This window comes from Leptidea sinapis, chromosome 1 (assembly GCF_905404315.1).
Source record: "Leptidea sinapis chromosome 1, ilLepSina1.1, whole genome shotgun sequence".
Classification (NCBI taxonomy): domain Eukaryota; kingdom Metazoa; phylum Arthropoda; class Insecta; order Lepidoptera; family Pieridae; genus Leptidea; species Leptidea sinapis.
This window is the reverse complement of record NC_066265.1, coordinates 19,152,778-19,166,244: the sequence shown is the minus strand read 5'-3', so window position 1 is coordinate 19,166,244 and position 13,467 is coordinate 19,152,778. Positions and strand designations below refer to the sequence as shown.

At 35.0% G+C, this 13,467-nt stretch overlaps 1 protein-coding gene across 10 annotated transcripts in view; it reads left to right on the top strand.

Annotated features, from left to right (window-relative positions):
- Positions 1–4,679: 4,679 nt before the first annotated feature.
- LOC126970148 (serine/threonine-protein kinase MARK2) overlaps positions 4,680–13,467 on the top strand; it is an 81,386-nt gene continuing 72,598 nt past the window's right edge. For all 10 annotated transcript variants that reach the window (XM_050815917.1, XM_050815981.1, XM_050815927.1 and 7 more), the window contains exon 1: positions 4,680–4,909. The gene's annotated coding sequence lies outside the window, so the exon portion shown is untranslated. The remainder of the gene's footprint in view (positions 4,910–13,467) is intronic.

Here is a 13,467-nt window from a genome sequence, read left to right as displayed (position 1 = left end):
ACTTTCTCCGGCCGCTAACTGGAATGACCAATGTTTGTGTTGTTGTCTGTGGAGCTCTGCCAGTGTGAGACTTGTGATGTAACGTTATATATATACGTTATGTATATACACTCAGTTATACTTGAATAGTCATATTGCTTGATGCTTTAATTTATAGAGTGATTGGACCATACAAGGCTTTGGGCTATAGCAGGAGGAGCGGTATAAAATGATTAGGTGGATTTACATGGAATGGGATGCTAATGGGATGCTATACATACGTATAGCAAACTGATTTCGATAATTCTTTTTTTTTGAAACGATATACTACAAAGATAGTTTGGTTAGGTTCTGATTACGGAATCCATGACAAAGTAACGGAACACTGTCTCTAATTAAATTGCAAAGCACTTACGTTCATTGCTGCATTGAAAAATTTGGTATATCTACACATATTTAGACAACTTGTTAGTTAGTGTACTTCAAATTCACAAAAAATCGAATAATAAAAAAAATAACAAAAAAACAACCGCCTTCAAAAACTCTATTCCAAAACAATAGAAATAATGTGCACTAAAAAGTATAAAAATAATTGCGTACTTTTATACAATCTAATTAATTAATCTTATTTTAGTTACGATTATTTTAATTTTTGGAGTCGGTGTCATCCAAGATAGTATATGATAACTATGTATGTAGTAAGATTACTACATACATAGTTATAGGTGAGATGTGCTTGAGTCGTGAGGAGGCGAGAGGCGAGAGCGGGTCGCGGCGGAAGAACACCGATTCCAAAAAATAACAATAATCGTAACTAGAATAAGATTAATTAATAAGATTGTATAAAAATATGCAATTATTAAGGTTTATTGTTATCTCGATTTTAGGTCTAGATTTAGGTCTTATTAGGAGATTCTCAATGTTTAACGGCTTTTAACGGTATTTTAATTTTAAATGTTTTTTACCTCAGAACTTTCGAGTGACAAAAGTCTCCTCATTACGGCGAGACTAAATTTAAAATGTTCATGTTTGATAGTTTTACACATGTATTAGTGAGTTAGTGAAGTGTGTAGTATTTTTTAGACAATCTCTATGACAAATATTGAGAAACGGCGTCATATTCACGCTTACAGTATATTATTTTCTAACTCTTTTTTTTTAATAATATCATCTTTAGAAAAAAAGTATTTACTGCGAATACAATACATATACAATGTAATACAAAATATTTAAGTGCATATGTTCTACGAAAATTACATCACGAAAGTAGTATTGAAGAATCAGTATTTACCTTTGAAATATTTCTTTAGTTGGATTGTTGCTATATGTTACAACACAATCTAATACAAAACACAACACCATTATATTTTTTAATTAATATCCGATTAAATACAAAACAATAACGATAAAAACACTAAAACACGGTCCAATTTGACAGGAGACTAATGGACACTTTTGTTATGTCACCTACCGTAACGTCGTTATGGTCGAGTAATTGTCGTAGTCGAATATCAATGGAACTTCTTATTGTAAGTCGTTAACTTACAGTAAGAGAGAGAGAAAAATTAACAAAAAACAACTGTCTTCGATAAAATTATTCCAAAACAATAGTATAATATGCACTAAAATGTATAAAAATAATTGCGTATTTTTATACAATCTAATTAATTAATTTAATTGTAGTTACGATTATTGTTATTTTTGGAGTCGGTGTCAGCCAATATAGGTTTGCATCTACATAGTGCATACATAGTTATAGGTGAGGTGTGCTTGTGTCGCACGCGCGACGTGAGGAGGCGAGACGCGACAGCGGGGCCGCGGCGGGAGGAAAATCTTCGATTTGAACTTGGTAGGGGTGGACAATCAAATTCATGTCATAATACTTATTAACTTTTACCGCAATTTACCTTTCCGTTAATCAACTGAAATTAAAAAATTCATAAACATAAACCTTATGCATAAAGCGTGAACCATTATCTAATTCTACGGAACCCTTTATGGGCGCAGTTGGCCGCTTTTTATAACAATTATTTATTTCGTAATACATTTATTTTGAAAATTTTCTGGGATCGTGATGTAAAAGCATATACAACGCCAAAAGACTTAGTAACTCGACTTATGTCCGTTCCAAATATTCAGTCTATCTCTTACTTGAGATAAAAATCGTAACTATCGTTGACTTTTCTGTCCCAATAAACTTATCGACGGTAACTCACCTTATCCGTACACGCTGTCTGTCAATGGGTCGACGTATAGCAGCTTACCAGCGATAGAAGTTTGTATGAAAATTTCAATTTACGTGTCCCAATATAAGGCGATAAGAATGACTTATCGGGTATATTGGGACAGTTTCAGATTATTGACAGCTAATTACAGCCAGTAGAGCATAGTAATTTATCTCTATCTGTAGATAGTATATTGGGAACGGCCGTTAGCCGAGTAGTAGGCATTTTAAGTTTGTTTGTTCCTGGTGTTAACATTATAGCTATGACAGTTTCTAGCAAATTCACTTACGTGCCTAAGTATATACATAACATTATCAAGAATATATTGAGAGTCAACAGTCAAGATGATTATTTCTTTAATTTTTGCTCTCAATGATTATTTAGGACCTACGTTATAAATATCGAGAATAGCCCTCTTCTGCAGCACAAATATGATGTTTATATCGGCAGCATTGCCCCATAACAATGTAGTTTATAATCCTTAAGAAATCGTAAATAAATTTAGTTTTTGACGAGATGATTATATCAAGCAGTCTCTTGGAGTGCATACGATTGCTTACCAAGTCTTGAAAAATTAAGGCTTTGTGTTTATTTAAGGAATTCTGTATGTCATTGAACAGAATCGAATTGCCATAGAGCCAAATAAATTCTCCTGGTACTGTTTGGTACAGCGCTTTTAGAAAACGTCGTGAATTTCTATATTGGATAAATAAAAATCTTCATCTTAAATTGAAGTAATCACGTTTGAGATGTCTTGTTATGTATAATTAGTAATCATTACCATATCTCTAATTGAACAGCTTTTTATCCATGATAACCTTGTCTTATAGGAATCTAAATTAAAAATAACGTGACATAAGAAACGTACACATTTTATATAGGAAGAGTAGGAGTCGAAAAGAAAGTCAACATTAGGTACCGCAAAACAAAAAAAATACAGCAGAATACCATCCCACAAAAAGACTAAAAATCAACCAATTCTGTTAGTTACTAAATAAAAATTTTATAATAAAATGTTAGTTATATGTGCTAATGCATAATGCCATCCCTCAAATAAAATACATTTTATTGAATTTTTATATATTTATTATATACTAGCTGACCCGACAGACGTTGTTCTGTATATATTAATAAAATAATGTTTTTATATGAATTTGTCAATAATATATCATAACATCAAAAATTACTTCGTAAAATATGCACCCTGCTGTCGTAATGAAATTGTTTCATAGCAGAACTGTCAAACCTTGCGTCAATAAATTCTCTCATAGAAATTATGTATGGACACATCAAAGGAAAAACATTTTTTTTGTATTTATTTCATTTAGCAGCATTTTCCTATTTATTCACCTTTTAAACCTTCTCTGGACTTCCACAAATAATTCAAGACCAAAATTAGCCAAATCGGTCCATCCGTTCTCGAGTTTTAGCGAGACTAACGAACAGCAATTCATTTTTATATACATTTTATGTCCCAAAACAAACGATAACCTGGTACCGGGCGAGAGGCCAAGGTATACCAGTTATGAATAAAATAAGAAAAAAAATCTATGTCACTTAGTCAAGCAATGATAGACATTTTTCGAAAATGTTAAAAATTTGACACCCTTTGTCGCATTTTTAGGTACTGTGATCGCAATTTTCACAATTTTACAGTGATTTTTTTTATAATGTTATCTCAAATAACAGTGTTATTAATGGTAACCACAAATGAAAGTAATAATCATTGTTAACTAAGTAAAATAAATTAAATTTTGACGAGTTATGGTTTATAAAATTTATGTCAGTCAACTTTGACACTCTACGTTGGAAAAAAATGTACTACACTACCTATGGCAAGTTTTTTTAAAAGATAGATATCAAAATAGTACAACACTTGCCACTTTTCTTTCCAATAAAACTGCTATTTCGTATGCTACGCGTAGGGATCCCACAGTAAAAAAAATACCTGATATTCTTTTGTTTGAAAAGTTCGAAGTCTCCATTGTTTGTAATGAACAAAAGTGATAAAAAGAAATGGGTAGTAGTTATGGTATTTGTCAAAACGAGACGTCACTATCCGTCTCACTCACTCACTCAATTCATTCTAAATGTACATCTCTATAGTCAAACGTCAAAATCTTAGGTTTTGTCTGTCATTTTTCAATTTTAGCAAAAATAATGCATTCAAAACATTAAATAATAGCTTTCATTAGTGTAATTCATTGCGTGTGTGTTCCTGAAATAGTTATAAATTACGTAAACAAGTCTGAAATGTGTGATTGAGCGAAAATAAGTGAATTTCATTAAAGGTCGTCTTTGTTTACTATACAAGACAAGTGAGGAAAAATAGACTATAGATGAGGTTGGTTTTTTGAATACTTATTCTGTGGAGGTATGTAGCATCACAAGACGTATTTTTGTAGTAAGTAATTCTCTTTGATGCTTATTTTGACACCTGTCAAATTTACCAAGAGGATATGGCAAAAGTTTTTAATAAAACTTTATAAAGATGGCAGCATCCGCTGATCGCGGGTTGTGCTGCAGAACGTCGTGTATTGCGCGAAAATGGTGAATTATGTGAAAATATCATACATTTTAGGAATTTTAAGTGAAAAATTGTGTCGTGCAACTTTGTGATAGTGTGCATATATATATGAATGACAGTGCATAACGTGGATAAAAATAACGATACTTTGGGATATTGGATTACATTAAAAATAAAGGTATTTATCGCCTCCTACGCCAAGTCTCTTGAAAATTTTATTGTTTTATTGTATGTCCATATGAGTGTTCACACATACTGGAATTGTTTCATTCAATTTTAAATTGTGCCGATTTTTACATAACATGACATCACTGTCCACAAATGCTATAAAATTCGAGACCTACGAAGTAGACATAATTTAAATGCGGATATTTATCTAATATTTCTTGAGCTGTTACTCGAACTAATAATATATATTTAGGGATCTATTAGTGTGGTCTATAAAATCTTATTTAATGCAGTTGTACTAGCTAATTCAAAACATTTCTTCTGTCCTTGGTTGAATGTGTGAACCATATTAAATTATATACTACAATGAAATCTATATTTTTTAATTTTTATTGAATCAAATTCAAATCTTATTAGAATTTATTTACTTTACTTACACACTAAAAGTTCATATTCAAGCCAAACTTCTTAATTTTTTTATTAAACCAATTTTTATACTGTATTTACGTGTCGCCTAATGCTGCTAATAAATAATGATTTTATATTATAGAAAAAATATTCATATTTTAATTATCATACATAGTTTTATATACCTAACTGTTAAAGATCTTTTATAACATTCAAATGTACACTTAGGTTTCAAATGATTATATCTATTATGCATAGATATTTATTATTTATCATTTGTTATTACATACACTCAAACTGTTCTCTTAATAAATTCCCTAAAATTCTGTGACAAATTTTATGAACTGAAATACTGTTACAACCTTAGAATAATACAACTTAAAAACTTCTAATTTTTATTTTATTAAATTCAAATTTGGAATGTGTTAAATTATATTAGACACTGGTAATTTCCCACCATTTCATATATTTAAATCACACAATTATAGAATATAGTGATAAAGTAGACAGATTTAGAGTGATTGCCTTGCACGAAGTGGATATGTAGCCGTCATTTATTTTCAAGATTCATCCAACACTATATCAGTATCAGTTGTATATATTTGTAATGTATATATCATACTATCAATTGATATACCAACACACCCTCCCTTGAAGACCATACAAATTTGGGGAGGCCTCATGCTGTTGCAAACTCTTCCTCCCTGTGTCGTATTCCTCAGTACTGAGGGTCATCCTCCTCCCTTCTGTATCACTTTCTCTCATATGAACATAAACTAAAAGGGTGGTAATACTTTTAAAGCCAGAATAGGCCAAACTCCTATAAGGGAACAACAAATGTTCTTAAACAGATTAAATTACCGTATTGGTGGGAGGCTCCTTTGCACAGGATGCGGGTTAGATTACGGTTTTTACAATGGCACCTATTTCTGTTGTGCAATTCTTCCTTGTTCTGTTAAGCATTAATGTGTAAACATTATTTATTTATTTTATTTATTACACTTTTTTGACACCACATATAACTTAACTACTAACAAACATGATTACATCATATGGTGCAAAAAACATAACTGTGTTTCGATCTGAAGGGAGCTAGTGAAATTACTGGGCAAATGAAACTTAACATCTTATGTCTCAAGGTGACAAGTGCAATTGTAGTGCCACTCCGAATTTTTGGGTCATTATGAATCCTGAGTGGCACAGCATTGTAATGGGCAAAGTGTATAAATCATCAGCTGAACGTCCTGCCTCGTCTCCTCCCTTACTTTCATAAAAAAATGATCAAAAAGACATGAATCTTAGCGCTTATTGTCAATACAGGATATGCATTTAATTAATCCCTACATTTAGATATTGGCTTGATCAAAATGCTTGCTGTCCGCATATGCAAGTCAAAAGTACCGAAATATCCTATTCACAGCAAATGATTGATTACAACAATTTATTATTGATTAACTCTTACTTTGTTTAAACTATTATAATAAAGATTCTCTTTATATGCTTTGGATTAAAAAATGTAAAAGAAATCACAAATCACAAATATATCTTATCAAATATCACAAAATGTTGATATTTGATAAGATATATTGATGGATGCCATTTGGTATATTCTTGGCAACATTACTAATCCCGACATAATGTGAGCATGCTTAATGACATTTATTATTATAGGAAATTATTTAAAGCACTTCATTGAAATGTTTATGAGTATGCAGTTCCAATATATATATATATATATATACAAACAATAATTCTGGCTCTATTTTGCCCTTTATCTGTGTAACAAATAGAAAGTTATTCTACAGACATGTTTTTGTAATGGACCTGACATGAGGGAGTCTTAGGATGTCATGTATATAGTTCATTTAACTTTGTTTTTTTTTTTAATCATAATAATTTAGATTTTGTGAAATTTATTGTATAGTAATCTTCATTGAATTCTCGCTTGAAGACTGAATGAATTCTCTGAACCAAATCAGATCATCAGATGTATTTATAAATTTGGTTCAGTGCTATGGCCTATAATAAATTCTCATGATGTTAAAAACTCAAAAAAAAAAAATCAATTACACCATCATCAGTGTTTCAACATTTTTTGTCTTGGACGTAAAAACATTAAATGTTGTGATTTTGCACTAACTCTGTTCATAGGATTTTTCATACACTAACCTCAATACATATTGCCAAATTTCATTTGCAAATTGCTTCCTATCAGATTATTGGGAGCTTTTCAACACATAAAGTGCTGTCTAAATTCTTTCCACAAACATATTATTAATTAATATTACAGTGTTATGGTTACCTACAATTTAGCTTGCCTGGTTTAGTGTAGACTGGGTGGTTGGTACACAGGAGCTTTTGTGTTGATATATTATTGGCATATATAAGCTAATGTATCAAATTTAATTGAAGTAGCTATTGTAGTAGGCCCATTCTATACTGAGGCATGGACTATTAAAGCTTTCGAAATGGGAGCGTATAGAAATGTTGGGCTCGCAAAGACACTTATGTGGAAGGTCTGTGGCGCGTCAATAAAAATGTGAACTCATGCAAACCATCAAGATGGGGAATGTCGCATATTTGGGGCACATGCCCTTGATGGCCTTCTTGATGGGAATAGTAACAGGAAAAAGAGGAGTATATCGCAGAAAAAGTCTTGTCTGCACAACATCCGAGATTGGACAGGAATCGCGAATTCGACAGAATTATTTCGCCTCATTGATTACCGATATATCGAAGCGATGAAGTGTTTGTATAGAAACGCCACCATGTCAGTCCGCCTCCAGGATCAGATCTCGAAGACTATCCGGCTGCAGCAGGGAGTCAGACAAGGCGATGTCTTTAAGCTTCTGGACTGGAACGGACTGGGCATCAACATCAACGGCAAATATATTACTCCCCTTCGATTCGCAGACGATATCGTAATCATGTCAGAGACCATGGAAGACTTCAGCCATATGCTCGATGGCCTCAATACAGCTTCCCAAGGAGTAGTTCTAAAAATGAACATGGACAAGACGAAGATCATGTCAAATGTCCATGTCGCACCTACTCCCATAACAATTGGGAACTGTACGTCTACCTCGGACAAACAATTCAGTTAGGCAGGACCAATTTCGAGAAAGAGGTCACTCGTCGAATCCACCTCGGATGGGCAGCGTTCTGGAAGCTTCGTAAAATGTTCTCGTCCACAATACCGCAGTGTCTGAAGACGAAGGTTTTCAACCAGTGTGTGTTGCCTTACGGTAGTATTGACTTACGGTACGCAGACGTGGTCGCTAACTATTGGCCTTATGAGAAAGCTCATGGTCGCTCAGAGGGCAATGGAGAGGGCTATGCTCGGAGTTTCCCTGCGAGATCGAATCAGAAATGAGGAGATCCGTAGGAGAACCAAAGTAACCGACATAGTCCAAACGATTGCGAAACTGAAGTGGCAGTGGGCAGGGCACATAGTACGACGGACAGATGTCCGTTGGGGCAGTAAAGTCCTCGAATGGCGACCACGTACCGGAAGACGCAGTGTTGGTAGGCCCCCCACAAGATGGAGCGACGATCTGGTCAAGATCGCCGGAATACGTTGGATGAGGGCAGCGCAGGACCGATCGTCGTGAAAATCTTTGGGGGAGGCCTTTGTCCAGCAGTCGGACGTCTTACGGCTGATGATGATTTTGCCTCGCGAAGAACAAAGTTGAATATACAAAGCTGACTCCCAACCTTCGCTAGTCGGAAATACACGCGAAGAAGATGAGTAGAAGATAGAATCTTGACAAACAAATGATTTGTTATTATGGAATTATAAACATATGGATCAATGGCAGTAGCACGAAGTAGGGATAATATTGACTGGTACAGCTGGCCGTCTTCCAATGTAAACCTTTCCTCTCAATATTGATTAGAGGAATTTTGTTAATATAACCTTACATAACAGTGTAGCACCAAAACAAGCTGATTAACGTGTAAATACATAGCCCCACGCACACACTTACAATATTACAGGCCGATAGGCGGTCATTATGAGAATTGTCATCGTCTGTGACAGATCAGTTTGCGTCTCAATAAAATATTTTAAAAATGCCGTCGTGCTCTGTGAAAAAGTGTAAAAACGATACTATATAAGTACGAGGGGCGGTCAAAAAGTTCGCGGAATGGCGGGGTTGGCGGGGGTGAGGTCGCTCCTCCAGGTAGCCGCTACTTGAGTAACTCATAATTACTATATATGCCAATTTCTAGCCTAATTGGGTCATTAGCTTTCGAGTTACAAACGAGTGAACAAGTAAATCGGGAACAAACTAGCCACTATGGAGAAAATTGAACATCGCGCCGTCGTAAAGTTCCTCACCAAACAAGGAAAAACGCCTCAAACTATTTTGCAAGAGATGTTAGCTGTTTACGGAGACTCTGCTCCTGGTAAAACCATGATTTACAAATGGCACGGCCTTTTCAAGCAAGGAAGGGAGTCAATTGAAGATGATCCTCGACCTGGACGGCCCATTGAGGCCACTACGCCGGAAATCATTGAAAAAGTTGAAAAACTTGTATTGGAAGACGGAAGGTTGAAGAAGAAACAACTTGCAGCATCAGTTGGAGTATCAGAAACCACAATTTTAAATATTCTTCATCAACATCTTGGCATGAGTAAAGTGTGTTCAAGGTGGGTCCCGAGAATGCTCACGCCGCTGCAAAAACGTGAGCGCGTCAACTGTTCCCGCGAGTATTTGGACCGCTGTGGAGAAGTTAGGGAAGAAATTATGGCCCGAATTGTAACCGGTGATGAAACTTGGGTTCACCACTATGAGCCTGAGTCAAAGCAGGAGTCGATGCAGTGGCACAAAAAAGGCACACCACCCCCAAAAAAATTTAAAGTGTCGCAATCGGCCGGAAAGATCATGGCGACTATTTTTTGGGATACTGAAGGTATTCTTTTGATCGATTATAAAGAACGTGGTGTTTCTATAACGGGAGAGTACTACGCTTCCCTATTGGACCGATTAAAAGAAGCTATTAAAGAAAAAAGAAGAGGAAAACTGACAAAAGGTGTACTCCTTTTGCACGACAACGCGCCCGTTCACACGAGTCATGTTGCGACGGCTGCCATTCATCGATGCGGTTTTGAACAACTACGCCATCCACCCTACAGTCCAGACCTGGCCCCTAGCGATTTTTATTTATTCCCAAAGATGAAGAAAGAGCTGCGTGGAAAAAAATTTAGAGACGATGATGAAGTCAAGTCGGCGATTTCGGCGTATTTTGACGCCCAAGACAAAACCTATTTTTTCGACGGTATTAATAAGTTATATGCCAGATCCCAAAAATGTATTCGTGTTAAGGGGGAATATATTGAAAAGGAAAAATAACATAATGTATCATTTCATCTTTTTTCCCAGTCATTCCGCGAACTTTTTGACCTCCCCTCGTATTTGTGGCCATATATGATTATTTTAGGGAGGAAAAGTTATGTAACTAGTATCCCCCGTAACCGCACACACACTAGCATAACGGTGCACCGCTTGCTAATATCACGGCGCGCAGTCCTGCTTTTTTTACTTGTCCATGATTAACGACAATGATTTACACAAATATTTACCGCGGATCATGGAATTATATATTATACTCTATTCGTGTTGTATGTATCGGAACCGCGCTCTGGTCTCTCTGCCAAATTATAAAGTTTTATGACGGAACATGCACACATTACTACGCCAGCCCGGTCTCTGTAAATTATCGTGGACATTAATGGCACAAGTGTCGACCTTTTCTCGTACTCTATCCTATGTAATACCAACATAAATATAAAATCGCACAGTGTGTGCCACATTAATTTATCCGGATTGTTAAGTAGCTACTGTTAATGCTGCAGGCCCTTATAGTTTACGAAATGTAGGAAAATACTAAGGGGCGTCTCTAGAGACATAATCCTTGGCCTACTACGGCTTAGGAAAGGGGTAAAGTAATCTGTTTTTACCTGGTGTCTCGCTATCTTCTAGTGTTTAGTTTGGGTCGCCACAAAAGTGAGTCCTCGTGAGCGATAACGGTATATGGTAGTGTGAGTACTGTTGCTAAGCGTGGGGTACTTTGGTATTCAATATTTGTAAATAGGTCACCGTTTGTTCGTAATCCCCGATGTATTAAGACTGACCTGAAACGTAGGCCTGTAATAAGCCGCAGTAACGTTTTTTTATGGATAAGGAGGACAAACGAGCGTACAGGTCACCTGGTGTTAAGTGATCACCGCCGCCCACTTTCGCTTGCAACACCAGAGGAATCACAGGAGTGATGCCGGCCTCTATGGAAGGAGTACACGCTTTTTATCGTGGTGTTGTGGAGAGTGGCTGAAAAGGACCATATTTTGCTTGTAAAGCGAAGTATAAATATAGTCATATAAAAAATAGTCATCTCTGATAATAATGACCTTTACCCTAAAAGGGTAACCGTCTCTAACTTCGCCCGCTTACATCTCGTTTACGTGTTATCTAATTTAATACTTAACTTCCAAGAACAAGATATTGAAAGTAAGGTAAATATAATTATTTTCCAAAAAAAAAATGTATTATATGGATAACTTGCAGACACTAATGAAATAATTATTTTGTTATAACTACACAATTAAGTGGCTGGTAATGTGCATGTCACGTGACCGAGTTATTAGTTATTATATTAATGGTTGTTGTAAGTGTAAAATAGCGACAATGTGATTAATTAATTACTTAATTATATTTGCGTGATAGCTACGGAGGAACGTTTTCCATTCCGACAATGACGCCGGTAATTATGGCATTTCTAGATTACCGGACTTTGTTCAAGTTCTCGATCAAATTAATTACCAAGATATTTTACATTAATTACTATTATTATGTGTATTAAAACCTATAGCCCTCTTGTTATCAGTGATCATATTATAATATAGGGTCAATGCGCTAGTTTCGTCCTTTTAGTGGAGTAGTCAAGTTCGTATAGTTAAAAATAAATATCTAAGCTATTTTGCAGTTAGTATAGTGCTTTTTTATTAACTTGTGAAAACTCTCCAAATTGCAGTTTTCCTACTTCTTCTTTATTATTTGAAAATTCTCGACCGGTTGTTAGCCAGTTTTCGATTTTTAACTTGTAATTAGGTATTAAATAGGAAAATGCCTATCTTTCATAACACAACAAAATAGCGTCTACATCAACATTACTTTTCCCTATTATACGTCAATCGAAATAAATTAACAAATCGGAAAACCCATTTGTGTTTGAGAATTGTGTTTTAGTTTCCCGTTAAGCTGATTCGCCATATTAATTAGTGGTTATAAGTAAATTAGTTAAAATTTTTTAGACGGTTTCACTACACTAAGTGGACAATTGATATGGTTGGTATCTATAGTATTTTAAATTTCGTTTAATTTATCTTAACTTATCCCTTTCACTACACCGAATATAACTGATTTCCCCTTCGAATAGGACTCTTCCCCCAAGTTCCTTTAAGCACTCCTATCTCTTACAGTTCTTGACCTCTCAATTTTCATTTTGCTTACACCATCTGTCATCTCGTCATCGTTTGAATTACCTCCCGGTTTTTTTTCCCGCCGCATCATATTAATACACTAATAGCTAGGTATAATATTAGAAATATTTTCATATTGAGACAGGACTACATAGAATTGTATTAAGACACTTTACAAACCATAGCAATACTAGAAAATATCATCGACACTTATAAATCGACAAGACTAGAACTAAACGTGTTTAAATATTTAAGCTAAACTTTTGAATAAGTTTTAGTACCTCGAGTTTGACTCAATTACTATATCAATGCAAAGACTTCATGACGTGGTGTTGCATCAAAATAAAATTATAAGATATGATAGACTAGATAGTGTGTCCATCAAGTATTACAAGAAAAAGATCTTTTTTCTATAGCATCCATTGGTATGGTTTTAGGGTTCCTGTTTCCGATTAATCCTTTTAGTTGGGTCCATTCTCCATGCAGTGTTGGACCGTTACTCAAACCAGCCCAGCTTCTACCAAAAGTTCAGAACATTCCTGGAGTGTTGAAATGACCTTTTTTCTATTGCATACAATGTTTATTACTGCAGTGTCCGTTAGGTTAAATATGCACATTAATATAATAGCATTAAAAGTATGAGCACATTCAAATTCATTTTCAGTGGCCGTAATACATTA